At 40.5% G+C, this 16,062-nt stretch overlaps 1 protein-coding gene across 2 annotated transcripts in view; it reads left to right on the forward strand.

Moving 5' to 3' along the window:
* ntsr1 (neurotensin receptor 1 (high affinity)) overlaps nucleotides 1–16,062 on the forward strand; it is a 336,505-nt gene that overhangs the window by 231,758 nt on the left and 88,685 nt on the right. The gene's annotated exons all lie outside the window — the stretch shown is intronic.

Here is a 16,062-nt window from a genome sequence, read left to right on the forward strand (position 1 = left end):
CTGAGAGCGAAGCGCTCTATTGGGGTGATATGGTACTACGAGGTCCCTAAGATAAGATGGGACCTGATTATTCAAAACCTTATAAGTAAGAAGAAGAATTTTAAATTCTATTCTAGAATTAACAGGAAGCCAATGAAGAGAGGCCAATATGGGTGAGATATGCTCTCTCCTTCTAGTCCCTGTCAGTACTCTAGCTGCAGCATTTTGAATTAACTGAAGGCTTTTTAGGGAACTTTTAGGACAACCTGATAATAATGAATTACAATAGTCCAGCCTAGAGGAAATAAATGCATGAATTAGTTTTTCAGCATCACTCTGAGACAAGACCTTTCTGATTTTAGAGATATTGCGTAAATGCAAAAAAGCAGTCCTACATATTTGTTTAATATGCGCTTTGAATGACATATCCTGATCAAAAATGACTCCAAGATTTCTCACAGTATTACTAGAGGTCAGGGTAATGCCATCCAGAGTAAGGATCTGGTTAGACACCATGTTTCTAAGATTTGTGGGCCCAAGTACAATAACTTCAGTTTTATCTGAGTTTAAAAGCAGGAAATTAGAGGTCATCCATGTCTTTATGTCTGTAAGACAATCCTGCAGTTTAGCTAATTGGTGTGTGTCCTCTGGCTTCATGGATAGATAAAGCTGGGTATCATCTGCGTAACAATGAAAATTTAAGCAATACCGTCTAATAATACTGCCTAAGGGAAGCATGTATAAAGTGAATAAAATTGGTCCTAGCACAGAACCTTGTGGAACTCCATAATTAACTTTAGTCTTTGAAGAAGATTCCCCATTTACATGAACAAATTGTAATCTATTAGACAAATATGATTCAAACCACCGCAGCGCAGTGCCTTTAATACCTATGGCATGCTCTAATCTCTGTAATAAAATTTTATGGTCAACAGTATCAAAAGCAGCACTGAGGTCTAACAGAACAAGCACAGAGATGAGTCCACTGTCCGAGGCCATAAGAAGATCATTTGTAACCTTCACTAATGCTGTTTCTGTACTATGATGAATTCTAAAACCTGACTGAAACTCTTCAAATAGACCATTCCTCTGCAGATTGATCAACATATTGATTTATTCTGCCTTACAGAAACCTGGTTACAGCAGGATGAATATGTTAGTTTAAATGAGTCAACACCCCCGAGTCACACTAACTGCCAGAATGCTCGTAGCGCGGGCCGAGGTGGAAGATTAGCAGCAATTTTCCATTCCAGCTTATTAATTAATCAAAAACCCAGACAGAGCTTTAATTCATTTGAAAGCTTAGTCTTGTCCATCCAAATTGGAAGTCCCAAAAACCAGTTTTATTTATTATCTATCATCCACCTGGTCATTACTGTGAGTTTCTCTGTGAATTTTCAGACCTTTTGTCTGACTTAGTGCTTAGCTCAGATAAGATAATTATAGTGGGCGATTTTAACATCCACACAGATGCTGAGAATGACAGCCTCAACACTGCATTTAATCTATTATTAGACTTAATTGGCTTTGCTCAAAATGTAAATGAGTCCACCCACCACTTTAATCATATCTTAGATCTTGTTCTGACTTATGGTATGGAAATTGAAGACTTAACAGTATTCCCTGAAAACTCCCTTCTGTCTGATCATTTCTTAATAACATTTACATTTACTCTGATGGACTACCCTGCAGTGGGGAATAAGTTCATTACACTAGAAGTCTTTCAGAAAGCGCTGTAACTAGGTTTAAGGATATGATTCCTTCTTTATGTTCTCTAATGCCATATACCAACACAGTGCAGAGTAGCTACCTAAACTCTGTAAGTGAGATAGAGTATCTCGTCAATAGTTTTACATCCTCATTGAAGACAACTTTGGATGCTGTAGCTCCTCTGAAAAAGAGAGCTTTAAATCAGAAGTGCCTGACTCCGTGGTATAACTCACAAACTCGCAGCTTAAAGCAGATAACCCGTAAGTTGGAGAGGAAATGGCGTCTCACTAATTTAGAAGATCTTCACTTAGCCTGGAAAAAGAGTCTGTTGCTCTATAAAAAAGCCCTCTGTAAAGCTAGGACATCTTACTACTCATCACTAATTGAAGAAAATAAGAACAACCCCAGGTTTCTTTTCAGCACTGTAGCCAGGCTGACAAAGAGTCAGAGCTCTATTGAGCCGAGTATTCCTTTAACTTTAACTAGTAATGACTTCATGACTTTCTTTGCTAATAAAATTTTAACTATTAGAGAAAAAATTACTCATAACCATCCCAAAGACGTATCGTTATCTTTGGCTGCTTTCAGTGATGCCGGTATTTGGTTAGACTCTTTCTCTCCGATTGTTCTCTCTGAGTTATTTTCATTAATTACTTCATCCAAACCATCAACATGTCTATTAGACCCCATTCCTACCAGGCTGCTCAAGGAAGCCCTACCATTATTTAATGCTTCGATCTTAAATATGATCAATCTATCTTTATTAGTTGGCTGTGTACCACAGGCTTTTAAGGTGGCAGTAATTAAACCATTACTTAAAAAGCCATCACTTGACCCAGCTATCTTAGCTAATTATAGGCCAATCTCCAACCTTCCTTTTCTCTCAAAAATTCTTGAAAGGGTAGTTGTAAAACAGCTAACTGATCATCTGCAGAGGAATGGTCTATTTGAAGAGTTTCAGTCAGGTTTTAGAATTCATCATAGTACAGAAACAGCATTAGTGAAGGTTACAAATGATCTTCTTATGGTCTCAGACAGTCGACTCATCTCTGTGCTTGTTCTGTTAGACCTCAGTGCTGCTTTTGATACTGTTGACCATAAAATTCTATTACAGAGATTAGAGCATGCCATATGTATTAAAGGCACTGCGCTGCGGTGGTTTGAATCATATTTATCTAATAGATTACAATTTGTTCATGTAAATGGGGAATCTTCTTCACAGACTAAGGTTAATTATGGAGTTCCACAAGGTTCTGTGCTAGGACCAATTTTATTCACTTTATACATGCTTCCCTTAGGCAGTATTATTAGACGGCATTGCTTAAATTTTCATTGTTACGCAGATGATACCCAGCTTTATCTATCCATGAAGCCAGAGGACACACACCAATTAGCTAAACTGCAGGATTGTCTTACAGACATAAACACATGGATTACCTCTAATTTCCTGCTTTTAAACTCAGATAAAACTGAAGTTATTGTACTTGGCCCCACAAATCTTAGAAACATGGTGTCTAACCAGATCCTTACTCTGGATGGCATTACCCTGACCTCTAGTAATACTGTGAGAAATCTTGGAGTCATTTTTGATCAGGATATGTCATTCAATGCACATATTAAACAAATATGTAGGACTGCTTTTTTGCATTTACGCAATATCTCTAAAATTAGAAAGGTCTTGTCTCAGAGTGATGCTGAAAAACTAATTCATGCATTTATTTCCTCTAGGCTGGACTATTGTAATTCATTATTATCAGGTTGTCCTAAAAGTTCCCTGAAAAGCCTTCAGTTAATTCAAAATGCTGCAGCTAGAGTACTAACGGGGACTAGAAGGAGAGAGCATATCTCACCCATATTGGCCTCTCTTCATTGGCTTCCTGTTAATTCTAGAATATCATTTAAAATTCTTCTTCTTACTTATAAGGTTTTGAATAATCAGGTCCCATCTTATCTTAGGGACCTCATAGTACCATATCACCCCAATAGAGCGGTTCGCTCTCAGACTGCAGGCTTACTTGTAGTTCTTAGGGTTTGTAAGAGTAGAATGGGAGGCAGAACCAGCTCCCAATTCAGATCAGGGAGACAGACACCCTCTCTATTTTTAAGATTAGGCTGAAAACTTTCCTTTTTGCTAAAGCTTATAGTTAGGGCTGAATCAGGTGACCCTGAACCATCCCTTAGTTATGCTGCTATAGACTTAGACTGCTGGGGGGTTCCCATGATGAGTGTTTCTTTCTCTTTTTGCTCTGTATGCACCACTCTGCATTTAATCATTAGTGATTGATCTCTGCTCCCCTCCACAGCATGTCTTTTTCCTGGTTCTCTCCCTCAGCCCCAACCAGTCCCAGCAGAAGACTGCCCCTCCCTGAGCCTGGTTCTGCTGGAGGTTTCTTCCTGTTAAAAGGGAGTTTTCCTTCCCACTGTCGCCATGTGCTTGCTCACAGGGGGTTGTTTTGACCGTTGGGGTTTTTACGTAATTATTGTATGGCTTTTGCCTTACAATATAAAGCGCCTTGGGGCAACTGTTTGTTGTGATTTGGCGCTATATAAATAAAATTGATTGATTGATTGATTTATTATTAAGTTTGGTCTCTATTACTTCTTTACAGAAGTAGGAATATTCTAACTCATTTTTACCACACTCTTTTGCCTCTTTTTTCTTATAGAGAAATATTGTGTAGGACAGGAAACAGTTGTGATGATACATGGCTTCTCTGGCAATCAGATCCTGTCCATGTATGTGGAGAATTTTCTCATCCATTCAACGCTCTGCTGCCTCAACAATTTTGCCTGCTGTCAGAGTTTCACATTGCACCAATTTTTCCTTTTTTTTCTTTTTTGACTGTGTCTTTCGAGTTTTGTATTATCTTTACCACAAAGGAGTCAGGCAGCAAGCTGGTAAAAGATGCTCTGACCTGTATCTCTTTCACTGATGAAGATGATCGTAGGAGTCTTGCACTGGGTTCACCTTCAGATAGAGCAGGTTCACATATTTCTTCACGTGTAGGATCTGGAAAATTTAAATTGAAATAACGATTAAACCTATTTAATTTCTGGAGAATGTCACCTTTATGCAGATGAAATAAGAGAAGAATCTGAAAATGGCCACCCGTAAAGTCCAGAGCATCCTTGACACCATTACATATTATAGGGGGCAAATAAGGATGAACAAAGGCCTATGTAAATAAGCAAAAAATTAAAAGATGGTAGGCTGAAAGTTAGCCTTTTCTAGTCGACAGTGTATGATCAGTATAATGTGTGGGTACCATATTTTATTTAGTTTGGCCCATAGGCCTACTTATACCATGCTGTGTGTGCTAGTAGTTGGCAACCCAATTATTAGCTCGGACAACTACCCTAACCCCCTAATCAAACAACTAGTAAGACAACATAATTATGAATCACCTTTCTAACATAGCTAAAGAAAAAGAGGCCTCAGGGAGAGTAGAGTCAACAAACAGAAACAAATTGGCTTGGTAGAGCCTTAAAATGGGCCTAGCTAGGTCAGCATGGTCACTTCTATTGTTGGGAGAGGTCACTTAAAGTGATATTTTTGTCTGGCCATGATCATTTGTGCCCACGTTTTCCTTTAATGAGCCCACAAATTAATAAAACGTGCTCACATTTTGCTGGCCGTGATCATTCGTGCACACGTTGTAATAGCTGTGATAATTAGTGCGCACGTTTTCCTTTAATTGAGCCCTCAAATTATAATAAAATGTGTGCATGTTTTCATTTAATTGAACCCTCGAATTAATAAAACATGCGCACGTTTTCCTTTAATTGAGCCCTCGAATTACAATAAACGTGCGCACGTTTTCCTTTCGTTCAAAATGATATAACCTAAATTGTCATCCTCACGATGGGGAGACACTTCGCCCTCAGCATCCTTTTTAATGTGCTTAAACTCCAGATGATGTCATGCTGGGTAGCTCGAGTTCTGTATATGTCCTTGTGCACCCAAACCATGATGATACACCCCGACCAGATCCATTTCTAATGAGGAAATGTATTACACTGTCTCCTGGTTTGTTGACTAATAGCCAGCATTTATGTGTCAAGACAATATTGAGTGCACATTTTACAAATTGTGGCCATGTTTAAGTAGATCGTGCCCTTATTTTGCGCACAATATAATAAAACGTGCGCACAATATAAGAAAACGTGAGCACAATATCATAAAACAAGCGCACACTATAATAAAAAGTGCGCACAATATCATAAAATGTGCGCACAATATCATAAAATCATTGTGTACAATATCATAAAACGTGCGCACAATATAAGAAAACGTGAGCACAATATCATAAAACGAGCGCACAATATAATAAAACGTGCGCACAATATCATAAAATGTGCGCACAATATCATAAAACTTGCGCACAATATAAGAAAACGTGAGCACAATATCATAAAACGAGTGCACAATATAATAAAACGTGCGTACAATATCATAAAACGTGCGCACAATATCAGAAAACATGTGTACAATATCATAAAACGAGCGCACAATATAATAAAACGTGCGCACATTCTCTCCACATGCAAAACATTTTGCGATGACACTTCCAGGGCTCCGTACTTTTCTGTGTGTCTCTGGCCACATTTTTTTTTTCAGGCTCTATTTTTGTTTTGTGCGTCAACCTCATATAACACATGCGATGGTATCCTGTTGTTTCAGGCTGAGGCAGTTTAGCCAGAAGTCATTCAGGCAAGTGCACAAGCTCTATTCCAAAATAATTGATTGCTTTCTTGGCCAAAACAGCTTCTTTACAGCCCAAATATTTCCAGGTGTGTACACACAAGATGAATTTCACCCAACTGGTGTCAGAAAAGAGAGAGAGAATTGTGTCTCTACAGCCCTCGACCACATGCATGCAACATGCCATGTTTACATCGAGTTGTTGTTAGATACAACAACGGTGACTGGCTGGAGCAGAGCTCATTTAATACATGCGGTCTGATTGGATGGCTAATGTCCAAGAGTGGGAACAACTGGATGTGTAATAAGAGGCTGGTAAACTATTATTTACAAGTGTTTTCAAGTAGGTCCCTGATTGAGATCACAGAACTGCACAATAGAGAACCTCAGCCCACAGCCTACTACTCTTTCCAGGAAATTACATTTTTACATTTTATTTCTACATAATTATAGTGTTGATAGTAGTTGTCACGATAAATTATAAACATAGGTCTTTCTATGGTTCTCTGACTGTTTAATATTTCACCTGTTCTCTTTTAGTTGCAATTTAAAAATCAGCAAAAGATTATACATTAACCCTAGTACCATTGTAGTAACATAACTTGCAGATTAGAGCCAAACAATTTCAAGCATCATTTTCCCAAAATTTTTAAAGTTTGACTATATTTATTTTGGAAGCATTTTGGCTATAGACCAGTGGAGGAGCCTTGTTGGTGAAATATTTCATCACTTTCAGACATCATACTGATTTTACTGCTAACAATGCTGTTACTTTCACTAAAATACATGATTTGCATACCACCGTGATAAAATGAGCATCAGTCAGTTCAAGCAGCACAGTTATTGGTAGCATGTTTGCCCAAGGGGGTTGGAAAATTTAGACCTTTCCAGGTGGGAAGTGATCCCAGGACCTTCTTGATGCAACAGTGGTAACCACAAAACCATAATAATAATAATAATAATAATAATAATACACTTTAATTATTTAGCACAATTTCAAAGTGATTAACAATCAAAACACATAAAGTGTAGGAAAAGAATTAAAAGATTTACCACCATACTTTATACTGTGTGCATATTAAAAAAAAGCAAAAATGTTTAAAAAAAACAACTAAAAAACACACTGTCAAACCACATGAGAAACAAGGTATGTTTTGGTTTGAAATGATTCAGGAGAATTTGACCTTCTATTATCCACTGATAGATTAATCCACAAAATTAATCCGCGTAATGTGGACATCCATCTGGGACATAAAGCACCTCTGTGCTGGATTATGTCTGGAAAGACACTGTGATTGTTCTTCATTTTCAGATTACTAATTGTTTTCCCTTTAATCGACTGACTCATGATCCCTTGTGAAAAGTAGCTTGTGGAGTCCATCTTCATTTGGGATATCAGCTAGGCCCGTTTCCATTACCCTCCAAATTATAACTGATGTAGAAAACTGAAAATATGTTTAACAGAAATACTTGAGATTCAGATATCAACATCAAATTTGAAAAGGCCATATGTTTAGAATGTGGAATGGACACACTTTTTTTTGCTATTACATATCACAAACACAGCAGCGGCATTTTGACATTCAGTACCTCGATAGAAACACATCATCTCACAACTATTATTTTAATAACCATTCTGAAAATATCGCTAAACCTTTGTGCAAATCTTTAATGCTAACCCAGCTACTGAGGCAGTGAATAACTGTCAGTCCCTTTGGTTGCTCCTTTGTTTACATTTGGTCACCACAGCAGATTGAAGGTGGATCCGTCTCTTGAATTGGCAGAAGTTTTGCAGCGGATGCCCTTCCTGACACAACTCCACATTATATGGAGAAATTTGGAAGGGGTGAGGTTTGGCTTAGTGGTTAGCATTGTTGCATCACAGCAAGAAGCTCATGGTGTCACTTCCCGCCTGTGGCCTTTCTGTGTGGAGTTTGCATGTTCTCCCCGTGTTTGCGTGGGTTTCCTCCAGGTGCTCCAGTTTCCTCCCACATCCAAAGACATGCAGGTTAGGTGGATTGGAATCTTTAAATTGTCCGTAGGTGTGCGAGTGGGTGTGAATGTTTTGTTTGTCTGTTTGTGGCCCTGTGACAGGCTGGCGTCCTGTCCTGGTGTACCCCACCTCATGCTCTATGACAGCTGGGATAGGCTCCAGCCCCCCACGACCTTTAATTGGACTAAGCAGTTGAAGATGAGTGTGTGTGTGTGTGTGTGTGTGTGTGTGTGTGTGTGTGTGTGTGTGTGTGTGTGTGTGTGTGTGTGTGTGTGTGTGTGTGTGTACACACACACACACACATATATATATATATATATAGTATTAATAGCCTTTGCAATGAGGCTGAAAATTGAGCTCAGGTGTATTCTGTTTCCACTGATCATTCATTCATTCATTCATTTCATTTATTATACAGGAAAAAGGTTAAAAGCACAATTGCACATTATCCCAGGCCTGACTCAGTTAAAACTGTTTTACAGCAGGTTCCTGTTTTACACATAAACCTACACACAAACAATAATTTCATTCAATCATGTGGACAATAAACCTAACATGTACAGCACACATTCATAAAATCATAAATACATGAATAAAAAGATAAAAAGATCAGACAAGTGAGAAAGATCAGTGGTTACACGAATAACTGTTCAATAAATCGTCTCTGTAAGTTTTTTTTAAATAGCATCTCTGAGCTGATAGTTCTAGTGCCCAGAGGGATATCATTCCACACCTTAGTATAGATGTAGAAGAATGATCTTTGTCCATAAGTGTTTTTATAAGAAGGGACTTGGAGCTGTTCCGCCAATGTTGATCTGGTGCTCCTTTGAGAGTTTGTAGTTGGTACTAGAGCCAACAGAGCTGGTGGCAGGTTGAAGTTTTTTAACTGAAAATAGAATCTAATAGCCATACTACTTATATAGTTGTTGAAGGTCAGAGCATTTGATCTGGACAGAGCTATACAATGGTGGGTCCAACCTGGAAGTTGACAGTGAATTTTAAATGCTCTGTTGTACAGTCAAGCCACAGGATCAAGAACATCATTTGTGGTGAGAGACCATATAGGCAAACAATAGGAGATAGAGGACAGGACTACAGCATGGAGGTACGTATGAGAAACAGAGGTTGTCAAATATGGTCTGATTTTTTTGTAGACATACAGTTTTTGTTGCAGTTTCTTGGTCAGAGAGTTAACATGTTCTTTGTAATTAAGATGAGAATCCAAGAGCACACCAAGATATTTATAGGTTGTTGTTATGTGCAGTTTGTAATCGGAGAACATGATTGTGTTGCACATTTGGAGTTGCTTCCTGGGGTAATGAAAATACATACATTCTGTCTTTTTCACGTTAATACTAAGGTGGTGATCCATTAGCCAATTTTGGAGTGTTTTGAGATCAGATGACAATTTAGCATTTACAAAATTGGGGTTTGAGTCTGAGTAAAAGAGCACAGTGTCATCTGTGTACAATAAAACATTAGAATAATTGCCTATAAGTGGAAGATCATTAATATAAAGAAGAAACAGTAATGGACAATGTATTTAAGAGGATGAGATTGAGTTTGACCAATTTTGACTATTTGAGACCTACCACTCAAATAGGATGTAATCATGTCAAGCACACTTTGGGACAGCTTAAAGGACTGAAGTTTACTTAGTAAAATGAGATGATTTACTGTATCAAATGCTTTACGGAAATCTATAAAAACTGCACCTGTAACCTGTCCTTTGTTTAAAGCAGAGCGTATATGTTCAGTGAACAGTAGAAGAGCATACATAGTGGAACGTTTGGACCGAAAACCATACTGAGAGTCACTGAGCAGGTGGTTGTTCTCCAGGAAGTTAAGTTTTTTCTAGTAATTTTGATATTGTTGAAAGTATAGCTATTGGTCTGTCATTTGAAATGCATGTAGAGCTGTCTGATTTGAATATGGGAATGATCAGGGTAGTTTTCCAGGAAGATGGGAACACAGAGAGTCTAATACATAAATTGATCAGATGGTGAAACAAAGGTACAAAGCTTTCAGAGTGTGTCTTCAGGAAGTTCGTTGTTAAGCCAGTCACATCCCGTGTGTGAGAGTTGTTTAAGGATTGAAAAGTGGCAGATATCTCTTGTTGGGAGACTTCTGTAAAGGAGAACAATGGTTGAAGACCTGTCTGCACTGTTGTAATATCAGGAGATGTGAAGACAGAGGATAACTCCTTTACAGAGGATATAAAATAATCATTAAAAGCACTTGCAATCCTTTCGTGTTCCGTGACAAGGTTACCATCGATATTCATTTGAATTTTATTTAAGTTATTCTTTTTATTGTTTCCTGTTATGTTGTTAAGTACTTGCCATAGCGTTTTTGGATTTGAGCCAGCTTGAACATTTATACTCAACAAAAATATAAATGCAACACTTTTGTTTTTGCTCTCATTTTGTATGAGATGAACTCAAAGATCTAAAACTTTTTCCACATACACAATATCACCATTTCCCTCAAATATTGTTCACAAACCAGTCTAAATCTGTGATAGTGAGCACTTCTCCTTTCTGAGATAATCCATCCCACCTCACAGGTGTGCCATACCAAGATGCTGATTAGACACCATGATTAGTGCACAGGTGTGCCTTAAACTGTCCACAATAAAAGGCCACTCTGAAAGGTGCAGTTTTGTTTTATTGGGGGGGATACCAGTCAGTATCTGGTGTGACCACCATTTGCCTCATGCAGTGCAACACATCTCCTTCGCATAGAGTTGATCAGGTTGTCAATTGTGGCCTGTGGAATGTTGGTCCACTCCTCTTCAATGGCTGTGCGACAAACTGGAGTCAGGTCGAGACCCCGATGAGGACGACGAGCATGCAGATGAGCTTCCCTGAGACGGTTTCTGACAGTTTGTGCAGAAATTCTTTGGTTATGCAAACCGATTGTTTCAGCAGCTGTCTGAGTGGCTGGTCTCAGACGATCTTGGAGGTGAACATGCTGGATGTGGAGGTCCTGGGCTGGTGTGGTTACACGTGGTCTGCGGTTGTGAGGCTGGTTGGATGTACTGCCAAATTCTCTGAAACGCCTTTGGAGACGGCTTATGGTAGAGAAATGAACATTCAATACACGAGCAACAGCTCTGGTTGACATTCCTGCTGTCAGCATGCCAATTGCATGCTCCCTCAAATCTTGCGACATCTGTGGCATTGTGCTGTGTGATAAAACTGCACCTTTCAGAGTGGCCTTTTATTGTGGGCAGTCTAAGGCACACCTGTGCACTAATCATGGTGTCTAATCAGCATCTTGATATGGCACACCTGTGAGGTGGGATGGATTATCTCAGCAAAGGAGAAGTGCTCACTATCACAGATTTAGACTGGTTTGTGAACAATATTTGAGGAAAATGATGATATTGTGTATGTGGAAAAAGTTTTAGATCTTTGAGTTCATCTCATACAAAATGGGAGCAAAAACAAAAGTGTTGCATTTATATTTTTGTTGGGTATAAGTTTTGAAAATATGTCATTTTGGATTTGTATAATTCAGCCGTGCATTTATTTCTAATTTGCCTGAATTGATATTTACTCTCTGGCGTTTTGGTTTTTCTATATTGTTTTAAAGATGTAGCTTTTTGTTTAAGAAGTTTAATTATTTGGGAGTTAATCCAAGGTAATTTATTTTGCCGTTGTTTTATCGTTCGGACAGTTGTATATTTTGTAATTACAGTTTCGATTTTCTCATGAAAATTAATTAAGATTTGATCAGGGTTTCTAAGTTGCATTTCATTTGGCCAGTCAATATTGTCAATCTCTTCGTTTAATCGTGGTAAATTAGAGTTTAGTACTTTGGTCACAGTTGGATGACTAGCATGACCTTTTGTATTCTTGGCTTTTTTCCTGATTACATATGTAAGGAAATGATCAGAAATAGCAGGACCTGGGTTAATTTCAACATTTCCAATAAATAACAAGATATATAACAGTAGTCTAGAAGCAGTTGTATTGCCTACCAGCAACATTGAAATATGCTTAGATTTGTATGACTTACTATGTTTAAGATCAGTCACCCACTGCTGAAATAGAATAGTGTGTGTGGAAAGGGATACTGCCGGGAAAGAAGAGGTTAGTCCGAGTGTAACCTGTCGGCCTTCGCTGCAAGCTCCGGGCCATAGCAGTGATTGAAAAGACTGATAGACTAGGGGACACGTAGCCTTCAGTGAGTCCTCATCGAGGGCCACCTCTCCGGTGTTGGTTACTAGCGGTACTAACTCTCCTGTTAGCTCTGCTGGTGTTGGGGGCCGCTGGAGTGCTGGGCACTTAGCCTTCGACACGACCCCGTTAAGGGCCGCCTCTCCGGAGCTAGCTGTTAGCAAAGCTAACTCTCCTGTTATCTCTGCTGGTGGTGAGGGCCACTGGACTGCTGGGCACGTAGCCTTCGACGCGACCCCGTCATAGGCCGCCTCTCCGATGCTAGCTGTTGGTGGTGCTAACCCTCCTGTTAGCTCCGCTGGAGGTGGGGGCCGCAGGACTGCTGGGCACGTAGCCTTCGGCACGTCCCCGTCAAGGGCCGCCTCTCCGATGCTAGCTGTAAGCGGTAGTAGTTCGTCTGTTAGCTCCACTGAAGGTGGGGGCCGCAGGACTGCTGGGCACGTAGCCTTCGGCACGACCCTGTCAAGGGCCACCTCTCCGATGCTAGCTGTAAGCAGTAGTAGTTCATCTGTTAGCTCCGCTGGTGGTGAGGGCTGCTGGACTGCTAGGCACGTGGCCTTCGGCGCGACCCCATCGTGGGCCGCCTCTCCAATGCAAGCTATTGGCGGTGCTAACCCTCCTGTTAGCTCCACTGGAGGTGGGGGCCGCAGGACTGCTGGGCACGTAGCCTTTGGTGCGACCCCGTCGTGGGCCGCCTCTCCGGAGCTAGCTGCTAGCGGTGCTAACGCGCCTGTTAACTTTGTATCGCTGACTGGACTGGGGGACCAGTGTAAATTCCCAGAAAGTAACAGGAGTGTCCACCCTCTGAGCACTTTCGAGGACAGCGAGTTGTAAATTCTCGGCTTCTGGCTAGTGACCATATAGCAGGAGATACTTGAAAGCAGAACATAAGTGACAAGGACTGCAGCTACACCAGCATCTCCAAAGACCACACCGGCCACCATCTTGACTCCTTGAAATGTTTCTGCAGCTTAATTGTAGTCCACCAGGGGTAAATCCAGTCGATTGGAAAGGCAAACACCTATCTACATACAGTGGGGAAAATAAGTATTTGACCCCCTGTCACTTTTGCAGGTTTTCCCTCCTACAAAGAATGGAGAGGTCTATAATTTTTATCGTAGGTACACTTCAACTGTGAGAGGCAGAATCTAAAAAAAAAAATCCAGAAAATCACATTGTATGATTTTTAAATAATTAATTTGCATTTTATTGCATAAAATAAGTATTTGACCCCCTACCAGCCAGCAAGAATTCTGGATCTCACAGACCTGTTAATTTTTCTTTAAGAAGCCCTCTTATTCTGCACTCTTTACCTGTATTAATTGCACCTGTTTGAACTTGTTAGTGGATTAAAAGACACCTGTTCACACAATCAATCACACTCCAACCTGTCCACCATAGCCAAGACCAAAGAGCTGTCTAAGGACACCAGGGACAAAACTGTAGACCTGCACAAGGTTGGCATGGACTACAGGACAGCAGGCAAGCAGCTTGGTAGAAGACAACTATTTATTAGAAAGTGGAAGAAACACAAGATGACTGTCAGTCTCCCTTGGTCTGGGATTCCATGCAAGATCTCACTTTGTGGGGTAAGGTTGATTCTGAGAAAGCTCAGAACTACACAGGAGGACCTAGTCAATGACCTGAAAAGAGCTGGGACCACAGTCACAAAGATTACATTAGTAACACATGATGCTGTCATGGTTTAAAATCCTGCAGGGCAGTAAGGTCCCCCTGCTTAAGACAGCACATATCCAGGCCCGTTTGAAGTTCACCAGTGACCATCTGGATGATCCAGAGGAGGCATGGGAGAAGGTCAGGTGGTCAGATGAGACCAAAATAGAACTTTTTGGAATCAACTCCACTTACCTTGTTTAGAGGATGAGAACATTCCCAAGAAAACCATCTTTGGAGGGAGCTGAAACTCCAAACCTGAAAGATTTGGAGAAGATCTGTATGGAGGAGTGGACCAGAATCCCTGTTGCAGTGTGTGAAAACTTGGTCAAGAACTACAGGAAACGTTTGACCTCTGTAATGGCAGACAAATGTTTCTGTACCAATTGTTAAGCTCTGTTTTTCTAGGGGGTCAAATACTTATTTTATGCAATAAAATGCAAATTAATTATTTGAAAATCATACAATGTGATTTACTGTTTTTTTTTTTGTTGTTTTTTGTTTTTTTTTTAGATTCTGTCTCTCACAGTTGCCTACAATAAAAATTACAGACCTCTCCATTCTTTATAGGTGGGAAAACCTGCAAATCTGACAGGGGGTCTGAGAGCACGGCGCACTTCGAGCGCCGATCGACAGGCTGAAACAACCAGATCTTTTCCAAAGTGAAGGCTTTTTTGATCCGGGACGTCGTCTGACTTCCACAGAAATGGCAGAAGACGTGGACATCAGCACTCTTTCGGAACATTCCACTGTTACAGGAGTTTTTGTCATAGAAAGAAAAGTGGAGGGATGCGCCAAGGAGCCACTCATGGCGCGGACAAAAGCACCTCCATGTTGGTCTCACAGGACGGCTTTCAGATGGCTTTCAGACAGCTTTCGGTGGCTTTTCAGTCGTGTGACTATCCGAGAAATTGTGGATGAGCTGGACATGCCAGAACATGTCCTGTGAGGCTTCATCACGGCGTTGCTTTGCGCCATGTGGCTCCGTCCTGATGCGCGAATTTCTCTGCACGTCTGTCTCAATGTGCTGAAAAAGTGCTGATGTCCATGTCTTCTGCAATTTCTATGGTAGTCAGACGATGTCCCGGATCAACACAGCGTTCAGTTTGGAAATGAATGGCACATTCCACTGTTACAGGAGTTTTTGTCATGGAAAGAGGAGCGGAGAAATTCGCTGATGTCCACGTCTTCTGCCATTTCTGTGGAAGTCAGACGACATCCCGGATCAACAAAGCCTTCACTTTGGAAATGATCTGGTTGTTTCAGCGGGGTTTCAGCCTGTCAATCGGTGCTCGGAGTGCGCCGCGCTCTCAGACGCTGTGGGCGGTCTTTAAACCGGCTGGAGCACTCCTTAATACTCCTTAATCTGTGTAATCCCCATAAAATTGTCCCTGAAAGCCATCTGAATTTTCCAAATGGTGTCCACCTGGAGGTCTCTCACAGTTTCTGGAAAAATTTGATGCAGCAAAGCTCCAAATCGTTCAGACATTTTATTCGCAATAAAAATCCGACGATAGGGGTGGACCACTGCTCACACAAAGCCTGCTCACAGGCGAATGACGCAACTGACAGGCGTGAAAAAACTCACACATGCGCACAAAGGTTCAAGCTTGGCTGATGCAATCACACGTGATTCAAATCCATATGGTTTTTGCAAAAAATAAAAAGGTCGGATAGTTTTCTAACAGACCTCGTAAAGTCTTAATCTTACCTGTTCATTTAAGTGGGATTCATCACACTCTGACGAAGACGTATTCACATAAAGCCTTCTGATTTTGGAAAATGGCATCTGAAAATACTTTAATTCCTTGACGTGGCTG

The sequence above is a fragment of the Thalassophryne amazonica genome, chromosome 6 (assembly GCF_902500255.1).
Source record: "Thalassophryne amazonica chromosome 6, fThaAma1.1, whole genome shotgun sequence".
Lineage (NCBI taxonomy): Eukaryota > Metazoa > Chordata > Actinopteri > Batrachoidiformes > Batrachoididae > Thalassophryne > Thalassophryne amazonica.